At 41.2% G+C, this 17,543-nt stretch overlaps 1 long non-coding RNA gene across 1 annotated transcript in view; it reads right to left on the bottom strand.

The window, feature by feature from the left end:
• LOC116754719 overlaps nucleotides 1–17,543 on the bottom strand; it is a 173,325-nt gene that overhangs the window by 67,139 nt on the left and 88,643 nt on the right. The gene's annotated exons all lie outside the window — the stretch shown is intronic.

Raw genomic sequence — 17,543 nt, 5'->3', positions numbered from 1 at the left:
AGACTGGGGCTGGCAGATTGGCTGCCCACCGTACTCCAAACTGTTTCCACGTACAACTTCCCAGAGCTGCCACGACTTCCACAACATTGTGCTTGAGGAGTAGCTTTCAGTGTCCATCAAGCTTCTGTGAGTGGAAGCCATCGTCCCTTCTGCCCCCACTCTCTCCCCTCACACAGCCCACAGAGCACTAGTCAGACCTTCCATGCAAACACCAGGGCCTGCACCAGGCTGTACCCTTCAACCACCCTCTTCCTCACTCATCAGTGGAGGGAAGTTCCATGGTCAAAGACAGAGGCATTTGTATTGTTTCCTGTGATAAGCAAAGGAATTAAAGGCCTGCACCCTGTGGGTACAGTCTCTGTGGATTCTCACTCCCCATGGATAGTGAGTGGGTGCTGTTTCCTGAAAACAGCCCCGGCCTGAGATCTGGGATCACTGGCCGAGACCCCAGCTCTGCGCTATTAGCACTGGACACATGCAGTTTCTTCTCACGGGAGGGGCAGCTTTTCTTTTGATGGGCTTTTCCTTGCCTTCACAATGAGACGGTAAACTCTCAGGATAGTGCCTTTTAAATGGAGAAGGCCAAGCACAGGCATTAGCTCGTCTAATCTTCCCAACACCCCTACAGAGATAGATCCTATTATTATCTCTACTTACAGGCAAGTAAAGTGCTGGAAAGTTAAGTAATTTGTATAAGGTCACACAGTAGGAAGAGTGATGCTGGTATTTGAACCCTTGCAACCTGAAACGAGAGCTCCTGCTTTGATCCACTCCTGTCCAACGCTGTCTCTCAAGAGATTTAAGCATATGCTTAAGGACGAAGGAAGCTGAAGTGTAGCTAAGGCAAAAATATTCTGTATGGTCCAAACCATCTTGGATGTGGAGAATGTCTCTTTGCCTTGATCCACAAGTATAAGATAGGGTGTGCAGTTACTTTGGGGAGTCCTGTAGAAATCCCACAACAACATTCTTTACCAACTGCTCTTATATGATCCTGCACTGGATGTCAGAATGTAACTTTTTTTAAAAATGGAGGTAACATTGGTTTTCAACACTGTTTACGTTTCATGTCTACAATATTGTATTTTGACTTCTGTATATACTACAGGATACTCACCACCAAAAGTTTCATATCCATCCTTCATCATATAGTTGATCGCATTTACCCATTTCACCATCCCTTCACCCTCTTCCCCTCTGGTAACCACTACTCTAGTCTATGTGTTCTTTTTTGTTTGGTTTGTTTTATTCATTTATTTTGTTTTATTTTGTTTTCTCATGAGGTCTTTTCATATACACCCATATCCTGCCTGGAAAGACAGCAAACTTCGGTCTGCTGTGGGGCTTCTTTCAATCTCTTGTGCACAAGGAACCGGAGAGCTCAGAATGCACTTCAGTAGGTGGAGGCAGCGTACGCAGAGGAGAACGAGAACTGCTCTTGGTGGAGTCTCCTTCTGCAAGTACCCCACCAGGCAGAGGTCTGCAGTTCTGGGCAAGCGCTTTCTTGAGGACAGTGACCCTCCATGACCTCTGTCCTATGGGAGAGTGGCAAAGGATCATTTCAGGCAAAGGCACTCACCTCTGAAGGAATGGTTCAAACGCTGCTTTGGCTGTCTCTCAACCTCCTCCAGGGAGAATGTCCCTTCTGTGATACAAGAATAGATACAAGAGGGGCTGGCAGGGCAGAATGCTGGCTCTTTCACTGACATGGGAAACCTGTGTGGAGCTGTCCATGTAATAACTAACCAATCCATTTAGTAATGAACTTGGTTAAGGCAGCAGCCCGTGCAGATGGCAGCTCTACTGCTGTCTTCCATTCTAACATGGTCAACCCTGTTCCCATCAGAAGGGTATCCCATCTGCTTTAATCTTTTCACAGTATTCCCCTTAGTCTCCCTGGCTTCATTAACATTTGATCACCACTCAGTCTCTGCTTGAGAGGATTGCAAGGGAGATGATGTCTCTCCCCCTTGGCCGTGCCGTGCACAAAAAGAGAGAGAATAGACTTTCTTCTCACTCCGAGCGAGGTGCTACCTTCCCCATCTTATCGTGAGCAGAGAGTCTTTGCCATGTGTTTCTTGGTCCCTGATCATGGCCTGTGTAAAATTCAAATGCCTTGAGTTCAAATCTCCTCTGTTCCTTCCATACCATCTACGTTCTTGGATCAATGGAATAATTTATGGGGAAGCAAGATCATCAAGCACCACTTGCATGTCATCTTGGCGTGACCACTGAACATTTTTGTGTTCCAAAGCAGAAAAACTGTAAATAGAATATCTGGGGATTCTTGTTTCAGGGTTCACAGAGTACAGATTTTTTAGATTTGTTTAGATTTTGAATGATTTTAGTCTAACAGAACACTGCTCCCAAACAGGAGCAAGAGTTATTGCAGCATCTCTTGTGCTCCCTAGGCCTGTCCCTTAGTTTGGGGTCCCCCAAAAGCAGACTATGAGGCTAGAACGCAAGTCGTCTGAGAGGTAGATGGAACCCTGGTAGGAAAACGGGGTAGCAAAGTAGCCAGTGAAGTGCATACTATCAAGCCAGCTCTACCACTGTGAGCAAACGGAGAGTAACTCCAAGGAGAAATTTTGTGCCTCGGTGGCCACCATAGTTTATAGCTCACTGGGACCATTTCTGTATTATCAAGCAAGAGTGCGCCTAATTTGGAGGCTAGGACTTCCAACATGGTAGAGCCCAGATTTGTGAGGATGAGAAGCGTAATGTTCCCTAGTGAGATACTGGGGATAATGATGAGTAAAGCCATTTCTGCTTCCAACTCTTGGCTCCTGGGCCAAATGTGCTCCCTGTTGGAGTCACAGTACCATTGAGAGATCTCTCTATAATATGTACAATGTATTCTGGAGAAAAGTACCTCAGTTCTGCCTTTAGCGGGCCTTTCCAAAGCTCTCTGAGACCAGCTGATTCTGGATGGCACAGTGCCATATGACTAGGGAATCCCATCATGACTCACTCCCATACCTCCTTCACTGTAATGGGAGACCTCGGTCAGATACTGTGTTGTATGGATCAGGAACTCTGTGATACTCTGGATAGTGATGCTGAACGAGGTGCTGAGGGCAAGAAAGGCAAACCCATATCAGGAATGGCTGTTCCTGTGAGAGTGATTCACTCATTTTTCTGAGACCGAAGGGTTGAAGTGTCATTGATTTGCCTCCAAATGGCTGGTTGGTCTCCTTGAAAAGAGCTCTATATCAGGGGCTCAGCGTTGGTCTATGTTGCTGGCAGGTTAAACATTCAGAAGCACCAGTAGTTAGATTGGCCTTATTGAGTGAGAGTCCACATTGCTGGGTCCACCCATGGCCTCCATCTCTGCCACTGTGGACCCTCTATCTGTATGCGCATCATGTCATTTCTGGGGTGGCAGATGACAAAGGCTAAAAAACATCAACTGGCAGAGTAATTTTCGCTCAGTCTGGGGACAGTGCCGGACATTATGACTTTTTAATCGGGGTAACCACTCTCAGCCTTCTTGTCATCCATTTGTTCATTCTTCTCATTGTACGTATTAATCAATGCCCTCATTGATTCCCATGTATATTGCTTCTGTGAATGCTGTGTTCTGTGAGACGTTACACATCTCAGAACTCTCTGGAGGTCATTTCCACTTGGCTGCTATTCCAGCCTTCTCTGGCTTTATAATAATCATGACACCCTGGCTTTTGCGGGTTGAGGGCTGCCACCTGGCCTCTTTTGCTTCAGGAGCGCCACATTCCGTTATGAGAAATGAGCCAAGACCTTTAAATGCACCTCCTACTGTCTGCAACCGGCCTTCAGAAGAGAGTGACTGTTGAACTTTTTATTGATGCTGGTGACCCTCTTGCCAGTACATTCCTAATGACCTTGGTGAATGAGTGTCTTTTGGGCTGTCCTGTGGAACATCATTCCATGGTAGGTCTTTTATCATCACAAAATATATTTAATCCAGTATGCCCATGTCCTTGGGCTTTTTTAGTTTCTTCTTCTACTGTCTGTCATTGCAGTTAAGGTGTTTCAACTTGGCTCGGCATGGGCCCTTGCATTTTCCAGGCTTCTAGGAGTCCCCATAGCATTAAGTTTGCTTCATCCCCGGAAGCCCTTGCCAGGGTATTAAATCCAGTATCAGCAGTAGTGCCACCAAGTCAAAAAACTCTCCCTTATCTGGTCTAATGTCCTGGTTCCCTAGGTCAAGCACACTCAAATCCAAAACCATGGGTGCTCTCTTGACCCCTGCTGGTTCATGTTGGCTAATTCTTGCAGGCCCGTATCTACCTGGCTGTGTAATGCTTAACCCCAGGTATCAGCCTGGCGGCCAGAGGAAAATGGGGGCAGATCTTACGGTAGAGCTTCTGCTGCCTTGAGGGTGAGGGTGGGGGCTAGGTTAAGACGTAACTCTCTTCATAGGAAAGGGAAGGGTGAGCTAGCCACATCGGCAGTCTCTAAGGGTTCAGGGCAATATGAAGAGTAACATAGTTCCATCCCGTACTAATGGTTCCAAGTCTGTCCAAACAGGCCCTGACATTGGTATAAGAGGCCTGCTTCAGTTGAGCATTCAGTCAACTTTGCTTCTCAGCAACTCTATTAAATCCAGCATTTGGTCTTCCACTTCTTTTGCTCTTTCACTTTAGGAAATAGGGCTTTTTGGAAGCTTCTGAAGAAGTTCTCTGGCCTCCACACTTGATTTTAATGGTTTATTAACTGCTTCAGCTTGTTCCTCTCTCTATCTAGTGGCTCAATGTGATTTAGTACCGGCCAGCCAGTTCTATTGTCCTCATTTTCATTTTCTTCTGTACCTACCCATGCCTGCTTCTCAAACAGTTGAATGATTGCTCTGGCCAGACTGTTCTCCTCTACTAAAACATTCCACTAGGTTAACCTGGAGAAAATTTTAGCAACTGGGCTGCCACCTTGTGCCATAGAACAAGAGTCAGGAGACTCCTTGTAAAAGGCTGGATAATAAGTACTTTGGGGCTTCTGAGACCAGTCTCTGTAGCAACTACTCAACTCTCGTGTTGTAGTGCAAAAATAGACAATATATAAAAGAATGCAGGGCTTCCCTGGTGGCGCAGTGGTTGAGAGTCCGCCTGCCGATGCAGGGGACGCGGGTTTGTGCCCCGGTCCGGGAAGATCCCACATGCCGTGGAGCGGCTGGGCCCGTGAGCCATGGCCACTGAGCCTGCACGTCTGGAGCCTGTGCTCCGTAATGGGAGAGGCCACAACAGTGAGAGGCCAGTGTACCGCCAAAAAAAAAAAAAAAAAAAAAGAATGCACATGGCTGAGATCCAATACAACTTAAAAAAAACACAGGTGGTTGTATCATTCCAACTATATGACTCTGGTAAAGGCAAAACTATGGATCAGCGGCTGCCAATGATTTGGGGATGAATAGATAAATCACATGGGATTTTTAGGGCAGTGAAACTATTATGTGTCATACTATAATGGTGGATACGTGTGTTTATACATTAGTCAAAAGCCATTGAACACACAGAAGAAAAAGTAAACCATAATGTAAACTATGGCCTTTAGTTAATAATATTGAACCAATATTGCCTCATCAGTTGTAACAAATGCGCTACATTAATGCAAGATGTTAACAATAAGGCTAACTTGGGGGGAGGTGAGGGGATTTCTGCTCAATTTTTCTGTATCCCTAAAACTGCACCCAAAAAAAGTCTATTAATTAAAAAAAAAACTGAAGGTAAAATAAAGACTTTTCCATACAAATTAAAACAACAATAAACGGGTGGCAAGGTGGAATTTGGCCCTTGGTCTGGAGTTTGCCCATCCCCGCCCCACACCCATAGATTATCCATGTCTCACATAACAACCAGGATAGGGTTCGCATTGCCAGCTGGGAAATGAGGGATCCAGTCCCCAAAACATATCTTGCTTTCTCAGACCATTCTCGGTACCAATTGTGTCAGTTCAGATCCTCTAGGAAAGAGATGCTGAGGTGAAATTAGGAGTGTAAGAGGCTTATTAGGGGGTAACACCTGTGATAAATGAAGAGGAGGAACCAGGATTAGGCACGGAAGGTTTTTGCACCACATTACATAGCCAGAGGTATCTTGGGCAACTCAAAGGAGCTCTGGAGCAAAGATTACCCCCTGTGGAGTTGATCAGAAATGGCCAGGCAGGCCCTTGTATTTTCACTGTACTAAGTATTGGCTGGGAACTGCTCGAATATTGGGTTGGATCCCAAAGGCACTGCAGAGAGGCTGTCAGCAGCTGCTTTCCTCAGAGCTCCACGGTAAGTTCTTTCATGAAAGGAGATCTGAGGGGACATCCCCAGGGCTGCACAGGGCTCCAGTTTCTTTTTGTTTTTTTCTCCAGTTTCATTGAGATATAATTGACATATAACACTATATTAGTTTAAGGTATGCAACATAATGATTTGATGTGTGTTTATATTGCAAAATGATTACCACAATCAGTTTATGTAACATCCATCATCTCACATAGTTATACAGTTTTTTCTTGTTCTGAGAACTTTTAAGATCTATTCCCTTAGCAATTTTCCACTATGCTATACAGCAGTATTAACTATAGTCACCATGCTGTGTATTACATCCCCAGGAATTCTTTATGTTATAACTGAAAGTTTATGCCTTTTGACAGCTTTCACACATTTTGCCCATGCCCTACCCCCCCTCCTCTGGCAACCACCAATCTGTTCTTTGTTTCTATTAGTTTTTTTTTGTTGTTGTTGTTTTTTTTTACATTTCACATGTAAATGATATCATACAGTATTTGTCTTTCTGTCTGTATTTCACTTAGTATAATGCCCTCAGGTCCATCGATACTGTCACAAAAGTCAGGATTTCCTTCTTTTTTGTGGCTGAGTAAGAGTTGACCCTTGAAAAACATGTGTTTGAACTGTGCTGATCCACTTATATGTGGATTTTTTTCAATAAAAAGGTACTATAGTACTACACAATCTGTAAGTTGGTTGAATCCATGGATGCAAAACAGTGGACACAGAGGACTGACTGTTATACATGGATCTTTGGCGGCAGGGGTTTGGCACCCTAACCCCTATGTTGTTCAAGGGTCAACTATATTCCATTGTATGTTCTCCCACATGTTCTTTATCCATTCTTCTGTCCATGGACACTTAGGTTGTTTTGATGTCTTGTGAATAATGATACAATGAATATGAGAGTGCAGATATCTCTTTGACATAGCAATATCATTTTCTTCACATATATACCCAGAAATCAAATTTCTGGATCATACAGTAGTTCTATTTTTAATTTTTGAGGAGCCTCCATAGAGTTTTCCACCAATTTACATTGTCACCAACAGTACACAAGGGTTCCCTTATCTCTACATCCTCACCAACACTCGTTTCTCTTGTCCCTCTGGTGATAGCCCTTCTAAAAGGTGTAAGGTTATATCTCATTGTAGTTTTGATTTGAATTTCTCTGAATGTTAGTGATATTGAACACGTTTTCACAAACCCACTGGCCACTTGGATGCCTTCTTCAGAAAAATTTCTGTTCAGTTCCTCTGTGCACTTTTGAATTGAATTATTATTTTTTGCCATTCAGTTTTATGAGTTCTTTATATATGTTTTGGATATTAACCCCTTAGCAAATATAATTGCAAGTATTTTCTCCCATTCCCTAGGTTGTCTTTTCATTGTTTTGATGGTTTCCTTTGTTATGCAGAAGGTTTTCAGTTTGCTGTAGTTCTACTTGTTTATTTTTCTTTTGGTGTCAAATCCAAAAAATCATTGCCAATACCAATGTCAAGGAGCTTACTGTCTATGTTTTCTTCTGGGAGATTTATGGTCAGGTCTTACATTCAAGTCATTAATCTGTTTTCAGTTAGTTTTTGTGTATGGTGTAAAATAGTGATCTGGTTTCATTCTTCTGCATGTGGCTGTTCAGTTTTCCCAATATCATTTATTGAAGAGACTGTCCTTTCCCCATTCTATATTCTTGACTCCTTTGTCATAAATTAATGACCATACATGAGTGGATTTATTTCTAGGTGCTCTATTCTGTTCCATTGATCCATGCGTCTGTTTTTATGACAATACCATACTGTTTTGAATACTGTAGCTTTGTACTATAGTTTGAAATCAGAGAGTGTGATGCCTCCAGCTTTGTTCTTCTTTCTCAGTATTGCTTTGGTTATTATGGGTCTTCTGTGGGTCCATACAAATTTTAGGATTGTTTGTTCTATTTCTGTGAAAAATGTCATTGAAATTTTGATGGGAATTGCATTGAATCTGTACATGGCTTTGGACAGTATGGACATTTTAACAATATTAATTCTTCTAATCTATGAGCATGGAATATCTTTCCACATATTTGTATCTTCTTCAGGTTCTTTTATCAGTACCTTACAGTTTTCAGCGTACAGATTTTTCACTTCCTTGGTTAAGTTTATTACTATGTATTTTATTCTTTTTGATGCAATTGTGAATGGGATTGTTTTCTTAATTTCTCTTTCTGATTGTTGTCAGTGTATCGAAACATAACTGGTTTTATGTGTTCATTTTGTACACTGCAACTTTACTGTATTTGTTTATTAGTTCTAACAGTTTTTTTGTGAAGTCTTTTTTGTCTGTTTTTGTTTTGTGAAGTCTTTAGGGTTTTTATATAAAATGTTGCGTCATCTGCAAATAGACACAGTTTTACTCTCCCATTCTTTTTTTTTTTTTTTTTTTCTGTACGTGGGCCTCTCACTGTTGTGGCCTCTCCCATTGCGGAGTGCAGCCTCTGGACGCACAGGCTCAGCAGCCATGGCTCACAGGCCCAGCTGCTCCACGGCATGTGGACCAGGGCACGAACCCGTGTCCCCTGCATCAGCAGGCCGACTCTAAACCACTGAGCCACCAGGGAAGCTCACTTCTCCCATTCTTATGTGGATGCTTTTTATTTCTTTTTCTTGCCTGATTGTTCTGGCCAGGAGCTCTGTATTAAGATTGCAAGAGTTCAAATTCCACCATCACCCTTTCCTACTATATTACTTCCAATACTATGTTGAATAAAAGTGGTAACAGTGGACATATTGTCTTTTTCCTGATCTTATAAGAAACTGTTTTAGCTTTTAACCATTGAGTATGATGTTAGTTGTGGGTTGTCATATATGATCTCTATTATGTTGAGGTACAATCCCTCTATACCCAGTTTTTTGAGAATTTTTATCATAAATGGATGTTGAATTTTTCAAATGCATTTTTGCATCTATTGAGATGATCATATAATTTTTATCCTTTATTTTGTTAATGTGGTGTATTGTATTGATTGATTTACAAATGTTGAACCATCTTTGAATCTCTGGAATAAATCCAACTTTATCATGGTGTATGATCCTATTAATGTGCTTTTGAGTTAGGTTTGCTAACATTTTGTTAAGGATTTTTGCACCTATGTTCATGAGGGATATTGGCCTGTAATTTTCTTTTCTTGTAGTGCCCTTGTCTGGTTTTGTTATCAGAGTAAAATTTGATAAAATGAATGTGGAAGCATTCCCTTCTCTTCTATTTTTTGGAAGAATTTGATAGGCTTGGTTTTAATTACATTAATATCATTAACATAATTTATTGATTATATTATTATAGTGCTATATACTATAAAATATAAATAGTATATAATTATATTACATAAAATATAATAAATAATACATAATTATATATTTATATAATGTATAATAAAAAGATTAAAAGAATATGATAAAATTCCATTAATTAAATGTTTGGTAGAATTCACTACTGAAGCCATATGTTCCTGGACTTTTCTTTTGGGATATGTTTTTGATTACTGAGTCAGTCTCTTTAGTAGCTATTGGTCTGGTCAGATTTTTGTTTCTTTGTGATTCAGTCTTGGTAGGTTGTATGTTTCTAGGAATTTATCCATTTTTCTAGGTTGACCAATTTTTTTTGCATATAATTCTTCATAGTAGTCTCTTATGATCCTTTGTATTTCTGTGCTGTTGTTTGTAATGTGTCCTCTTTCATTTCTACTTTTATTATTTAAGTCCTCTCTTTTTTAAATTAATAAATCTAGCTAAAGTTTTGTGCATTTTGTTTATCTTTTCAAAGAACCAGAGTTTCATTGATCTTTCTATTGTCTTTGTAGTCTCTACTTCATTTATACCTGCCTGATTTTGTTTTATCCTTCCTCCTACTAACTTTGAGCTCAGTTCTTCTAGTTCATTGAGATGTTAGGATGTTTGAGATCTTTCTTATGTCTTAATGTATACGTTTATTGCTATGAACTTCCCTCTTAGAATTGCCTTTGCTGAATCCCATTTCCATTTTCATTTATCTCAAGGTTTTTGATTTTTCTTTTGATTTCTTCTTTGATCAGCTGTTTGTTCAGTAGCATGTTCTTTAACCTCCACATATTTGCAATTTTTCATTAACGTATCAGCATATCATGCTTGATGTGATTTCAATCTTCTTAAATTTATGAAGACTTGTTTTGTGGCCTAACATATCATCTGTCCTGGAGAATGTTCCACGTGCAGTTGGGAATAATGTGTATTCTGCTGCTTTTGGATGGAATGGTCTGTAAATGTCCATTAAGTCCGTCTAGTTAAGTGTTAAGTCCAATGTTTCCTTATTGATTTTCTGCCTGAATGATCTATTCAGTGCTGTAAGTGGGGTATTGAAGTCCCCTAATATTTTGGTATTGCTATTTCTCCCTTTAGATCTGTTAATATTTGCTTTACATATTTACGTACTCCTATGTTGGGTGCATACATATTTACAAATGTTATCTTTTTGTTGGATTGATCCCTTTATCATCATAAAATGACCCTCTTTGTCTCTTATTACAATCTTTGTTATAAAGTCTATTTCATCTGACAAGTATAGCTACCTCTGCTTTCTTTTGGTTTCCATTTGCATGGAATATCTCTTTCCATCCCTTCACTTTAAGTCTCTATGTGTCCTTACATCTGAAGTGAGTCTCTTACAGGCAGCATAGTTGGGTCTTTTGAGAAATTTATTTAGCCACTCTATGTCACTTGACTGGAGAATTTACTTCATGTACATTAAAAGTAATTATCAATAGGACTTACTGTTGCTATTTTGTTAATTGTTCTGGCTATTGGTAATGCCTTTGTTCTTTTCTTCCTCTTTGTCTCTTCCTTTGTAATTTAATGATTTTTCTGTAGTGGTACGCTTAGGTCTCTTTTTCTTTATCTTTTGTGTATTTACTATAGATTTTTACTTGTGGTACCACAAGACTCATATAAAATACCTTCTATTTGTAACAGTATATTTTAAACTGATAACAACTTAAGTTTGAACACATAGTATAGCTCTGTATCTTTACTCTCCCCCCTCCATGTTTTATATTTTTGATGATACAGTTTATATCATTTTACCTTATGTATCCATTAACAAATTATTGTGGTTATAGTTATTTTTACTACTCCTGTGTTTTAATCTTCATACTAGGTTTGTAAGTGATTTACCACGACCATTACAACATTAGAATATTCTGAATGTAACTATATATTTACTTTACTGATGAGATTTTATGTTTTTCTGTTACTAATTAGTGTCCTTTCATTTCAGCTCAAAGATGTCCCTTTAATATTTCTTATAAGGCTGGTTTAGTGCTTGTCTGGAAAACTCTATCTTACCTTCAATGCTAAAGCACGGCTCTGACATGTAAGGTATTCTCAGTTGGCAGTTTTTCCTTGTAGCACTTTGAATATATTATGCCATTCCTTTCCAGCTTGCAAAGTTTCTGGTGAAAAAGTCAGCTGATAGTTTTATGGGGTTCCCTTATATGTAACAAGTTGTTTTTCTCTTGCTACTTTTAAGATTCTCTCCTTGTCTTAACTTTTGTCATTTTAATTATAACATTCCTAGTGGAGTCTCTTTGTGTTTTCTTATTTTGAACTCTCTGGGCTTCCTGGATCTGGATGTCTCTTTCCCTCCCCAGGTTAGGGAAGTTTTCAGCCATTATTCCTTCAAGTAAGTTTTCTGCCCCTTCTCTCTCTCTTCTCCTTCTGGGACCCCTATAATGCAAATGTTGGTCCACTTGATGTTGTCTCATAGGTCCCTTAAACTATCTTCACTCTTTTTTTTTTTTTTTTTCTGCTCTGATTAAATTAATTCCTCTGCCCTGTTTTCCTGTTTGCTGATCCTTTCTTCTGCTTCATCTAGTCTGTTTTCAAACTTTCTCTATTGAATTTTTCAGTTCTATTATTATATTCTTCAGTTCTGTGATTTCTGTTTGGTACTTTCTTATATTTTCTATCTCTGTTGAAATTCTCATTTTGTTCATGCATTGTTCTCCTAACATGGTGAGCACCTTTATAACCATTCTTGGAACTCTTTATCACGTAAATCACCTTTGTTTCATTAAGGTCTGTTTCTGGAGTTTTGTCTTGTTCTTTTGTTTGGAACATATTCCTGCCTTTCTTCATTTTCCTTGACTTTCTGTGTTGGTTTTTGCACTTCAGATAAAATAGCTACTTCTCCCAGGAGTGGTCTTATGTAGGAAAGGAATCTTATCAGCCCTAGTTCCTGATTATCTCTCAAACATTTGTGATGGTCCAAGCTGCCTTCTTTGTCTTTGTGGCTCCCAGTGTTTCAGGGTGTGCCAATACTTATCAGTATCCAGGGGGAGGATCTTAGTCAACACGTAGATGCTGGCTGATTGGAAGCTGGACCTTTAGGCAGCAGCTTCTAAAGTATACAAGTAGACCTCTGTCAGAGAAAGACTGGGAGCTGGGTGGTTCTGTCTATCCCCTCTGCACTGAGTCCTGGTGGGGTGGGGGTGGATGGCTGGTTAAGAACTGAGTTTTGTTTGCTACAGTCCTGTGGGATCCATGAACACAAGCCCCACTGGCTACCAGAGCCATGTGATCAAAGGTTGCATCCTCTGGGCAAGAGCTAAAAAAGCCAGGGCTCCAGACACATGCAAACGCTTCTTTCAGGGAGATATTAGTGACCTGTAGCAGAGCAGAGGGAGGATCCAGAGATGGCTCCCAATGGCCTCCTTAGTCTCCAGGGAGAACCACAGTCACCTTAGATGTGGGCTAAATTAGGAGTCTGACCCTCAGGCTGCACCTTTTAAGATATGCAAATAGTCCTATTTCGGGGAAAGACAGTGAGATGGGCATTTCTGATTGCTGCCTCTATACTGAGCCCTGCGTGGGGGATAGCCATAGGGAGTCCTCAAGAGCCTGTTAAAAACTGTTTCTTTGTTTGCTGTAATCTGGTGCTTCTCATGGATGCAAGCCCTGTTGGCTTTCTGAGCTAGGTGTTTGGGTGGGGGTGGGGGGCACCCCTCAGGTTGAAGTCTTAAAAGTTGGGGAGTGAGATGTTGGGTCTAAACCCTTCACTCCTCAGGGCGAAGCTGGGAGTTGGGAGTTCCCTTCCGATTGCAGGGTACTGTGCCAGGGGTGGAGTTTATGGTGAGTATGTCTCAGCCTATCCTTTTTGATGTAGGTTTTTTTCTCATTCACCTTAGTGTAGGAGTCACTCAGTTTCTGGATTTTTTTTTCAGAGGGAATTCTTCCATGCGTATCTGTAGATTAGTGTGTCTGTGGGAGGAGGTAAGTTCAGGAGCCTCTGATGTCACCATGTTGGATTGGAACCCTCTGAACAGGAGGCCAGTTTCTTAAGACAGTCTCCCTCAGCCTCTCAATCAGAATCATCATATAATCTTAGATCTCCTTTACAGTTGAGGCAAAAGCCACCCTTTAAAAGAATGAAAGAGGAGCAGCTGCAGAGGGCAGCAAAAGGCAAGGTAGGCACCAGGATTCACTGGCTTCTATAAGATTGAAAAGAAAGATAAGAAAAAAGTCCACCAAATGAGGAATTATGGCGAGGCTCAAACAGCAAAAAGTATGCAGTGCATGTCAGAAGCCAATTTTTCTATTCCTTCACTAATGGAGGAAACTTAAAACATTGAATGGAAGTTCCCTGAGGTCAAGAATTACTTTCACCTCTGGTGTCTTCTTCCATTACTGAATGATGCCTTACTGTGGTTTTATAGCTTACGATGTAATTTTCCCTCACTCACTTTTTAAAATTATAGGCTTTTATTCTGAGTGACCTAAATCTTCTGAAGCTGGGGTCTGTGTTAGGGTTTCCTTAAAAGCAGAGCCTGAGATAAGGATTTGGGATTGCCTCCTATATAAACTGCCTACACCCAGAAAACAGGAGTGTATAAGGGGAAGCTTCAGATAGAAAAGAAGGAAAAGCCACCATGAGGTGCAATATTGAAGTCCACCATTCAGCTTTCCACCTTTGCAGAAGGATTCGTATGCTTCTCAGATTTGCCCCCAGAAACAACTCCTTAACTTTTCCAGGCTGTACATACAAAAAAGCCTGGGCTGGCAAAAGCCACGCCCCTCAGAAGAGGTCCAGTGTGAGCCTGGGGAGCATACTGCCAGCATGAATAAGACATAAATACCCCCTCAGGTGTGAAGTCATAAGTGGCTGAGGGCATGTACCATGGGGCATCAGGAGAATGCTATGGCCCATTCTTCTAAACTCTAAATATTCAAAATAGGTCATTCCTTTGGTTTAAATCTGTTGTGTTTAAACAAAACATAATGGTGCACATAAGGGATGCCATGTTGTCTGGATGTGAGCTGCTCCAGTGGCTTAAGGAATCAGAGTGAGTTCAACAGTTTGACAAGTTAAGCTATATCTGAGAACAGGGTATTCTGAAAGCAAAACACTAGAGACCCTTGATAGCATGTTTTACCCAGATCTGACCCCACTATAGGGCTTTCCAAAGTTACCACCAGGATACCCCCAAAGACCCCTCTAGTCATGAATTCCATTACAAGTGAAAAGTTCCTTGTGGCCTTGGGGGCTGAGTATTTTGTTCCATGGTCTGGCTTCCTGCCTAGTGCTGGATCCTCCCCCAGGGGCTTTTGTGTTTGCCTGACATCCATCTGGCTCTGAAACACAAATATCTAAGAAGGTCAAGATTGGTCTTACATCTTTAGGAGAAAACAGTGCCCACAATGGGCATTGCAGTATTTTGGATTGGCCTCAAGAATGATTCATGTTCTACAGTTGGGTGTCTCGAATGACACCCAGTGAAGAACCTCCAGGCTAGTAGGGGGAAATGGAGCACCAATTTCTTCAGCCCCATTGCTCTGAGCAAGGTTCTGTATGGACACAACAGAGCAGGTCTCTTCACCTTGGCTTCCTGATCACCATCAGGTACCTTCTCACAAAGGAGTGCTCCAGAGAGTTTACTAATATTCAAAACTCCTACAGCTTAGTGTGTGAACCTGTGAGACCTGAAAGAGTCCATGGGTGCAATTTCTGCTTACATAAACTAGACTGCCTCATGGTGTATGAACAAAGTTCTCTGGACTAAATCAGGAGTTCTGGGATCCAGAGTTAGTCCATCTCTCAGAGCTGGGTTACCTTGGACAAGTTATTTACTCATATGCTCCAGATGAGGTTGTCAGTGTTAGAATGTGCCAGCAAGTCACTGATTACCAAATGGAGTTATATAAAAACCATTTAATAAGTATAAATCACTAATAAGTATTGGTATTATATTAGTATGACAATAAGGCAAAATAATTGGAACCCAAGGCCATAAAGTATTAGTGTTTTTAATAAGTAAAAGTATATTTAATAAGTATTTAAAACCATTTCATAATTATAAACCACTATTCTAGTAAGTTATTTTCTTAGATAGCTTAGTTTTATGGCAAATCACCTAGAAGTTCACTGGGTTTATATTTTAGAACCAAAGTTGCTATGGTATAGCATGTTATTTTCTTTCTATGGCACATAATAGCTCTTATCTCATAAAAGCCTTCCCCCTACCATTACCATTTCCATTTTAGCAGACCCCAAATAAGTGCACCCCTCCCAAGGCAGGTAAAAGAGGTCACGTGCCTTAACGAGAAAACAGAGATCCAAGAGAGTAGGGACCATCTGTGTCTTGCCCACCTGTTGCCAGCTATGTTAGCTCAGTATATGTTTGGGGCATAATCTATTTTGTGAGAGAGGAGAGGTCAACAGAGCCATGCATACTGGTGCTTTGAAATGTGGTCCCCACAATTTCCCCACTGACAGAACCCATCTTTTCTCTCGCCTCGCTGGGATTCTGAGACCTACGCCTGTTGGTCCAACTCTTACCTCTTCTCCGGTGTGTCTTGCTCTGCTTTAGCCTTTCAGCATCTCCCCCACTTCTTGAGGTCTCCTTTCTGCTAATCAGCCTCAGATTGGGTCAATTAGATTAACCTGGCCATTCTCCTCCCAAGAACTATGTATCTTTACCCATAGCTGTAGAACACAAGATGTCCTAAGACTGCATTAGTCGGTCAAGGCTAGTCATTTCTTCTCAGAAAGCCTGCTCAGAAGCTACCCAGTTGTGGTTCCATCCAGCCAAGGTGGCTCAGGGCTCCATGAGCTCTGCTGTGTGATTAGACACTGCCATCTCCTGGCCAAAGCACTAAACCTGGTCCCGCGGGTGTGCCCCAGCAGTTCACCCTTGGGCTTAGTTGTGTGCATTCCCCATCTACACTGCCAGCCAGGATTGGAGAGACACTCCTGACCACCGTGCCTCCACATCTTATAAGGCCTACAACTTAGAGAATCGACAGCTAGTACTGCCCTGGGGACCCATCTAAAGACCACACCTCCCTCAGAGTCCAGATGCATCTCTCCCACAGACATCAACTTTTGATCCTAGACCTCATTATTTTATCATCCACTTAGCTGGTCCAATGAGTCATCTGAAAGGGATCTTAAAAAGTGCTGCCTTAATTTGGATGAATACTTGTCTTCATGTGGACTTCTAATCAGTCTCTCCTAGTAACTAGGGTTAGGTTGGGTTTTTTATACAGTAGCTTTTGGAGTTAGATTTCTGATGGATGACTCCATATAAAGCAGTCTTTTATTGAGTTATTAATCCGTTCAATAAGCTGCAGCAGGCATAAGACGTCTACTTTTCCAACAGAGAGACTGGCTAACTGACATATTCAACATCTCTATCAAAGCTAAGGAGCTGAGACCAAAAGTGCTAAATATCTACTCTAGTCTAAAGTCTAAGCCAGCTGAATCCATAGATACTATCCTCTCTCATTCTTCATTCCCAGACCCTACGGCACAGGGGATTCTCTTGGGTGGAGCTGGTTCTTGCCTGCAACATTTGCCAGAATCTACGTAATCACCAGCTCTGCCTCAGGAATTCCCTCAGGATCACAATAGGGAAAGATTTCTGTTCCTCTGGCCAGAAGTACCCAGATACCAACAGGCAGATATAATCCCTGAAAACAAGCAGGCCTTCAGGAGTTGAAAGAAACTGCCAGACATAAGTTTCTAGAAGTGGGTCAAAAGAGCCTATGGCCTGAAAGTCTAAACGTGTAGGAAGTTGGTTCCAGTTTATAACGGATTATCCAGTAGACTAGGGACATGAAAGACTCTGGCTTTGCCTGTGTGGACCTCCAAGTCTATCCCAAACGAAAGAGAGATGGAGATTCTTCTGGATCACAGGGCTTAGTGAATCTGCTTAATTACCATAATTTGGGATATTAACTTCACCCCATGCTCATTTGGTTCTTTAAAGTATTGGATGAACTTT

The sequence above is a fragment of the Phocoena sinus genome, chromosome 5 (assembly GCF_008692025.1).
Source record: "Phocoena sinus isolate mPhoSin1 chromosome 5, mPhoSin1.pri, whole genome shotgun sequence".
Classification (NCBI taxonomy): Eukaryota; Metazoa; Chordata; class Mammalia; order Artiodactyla; family Phocoenidae; genus Phocoena; species Phocoena sinus.
This window is presented reverse-complemented; position numbering and strand designations above follow the sequence as displayed.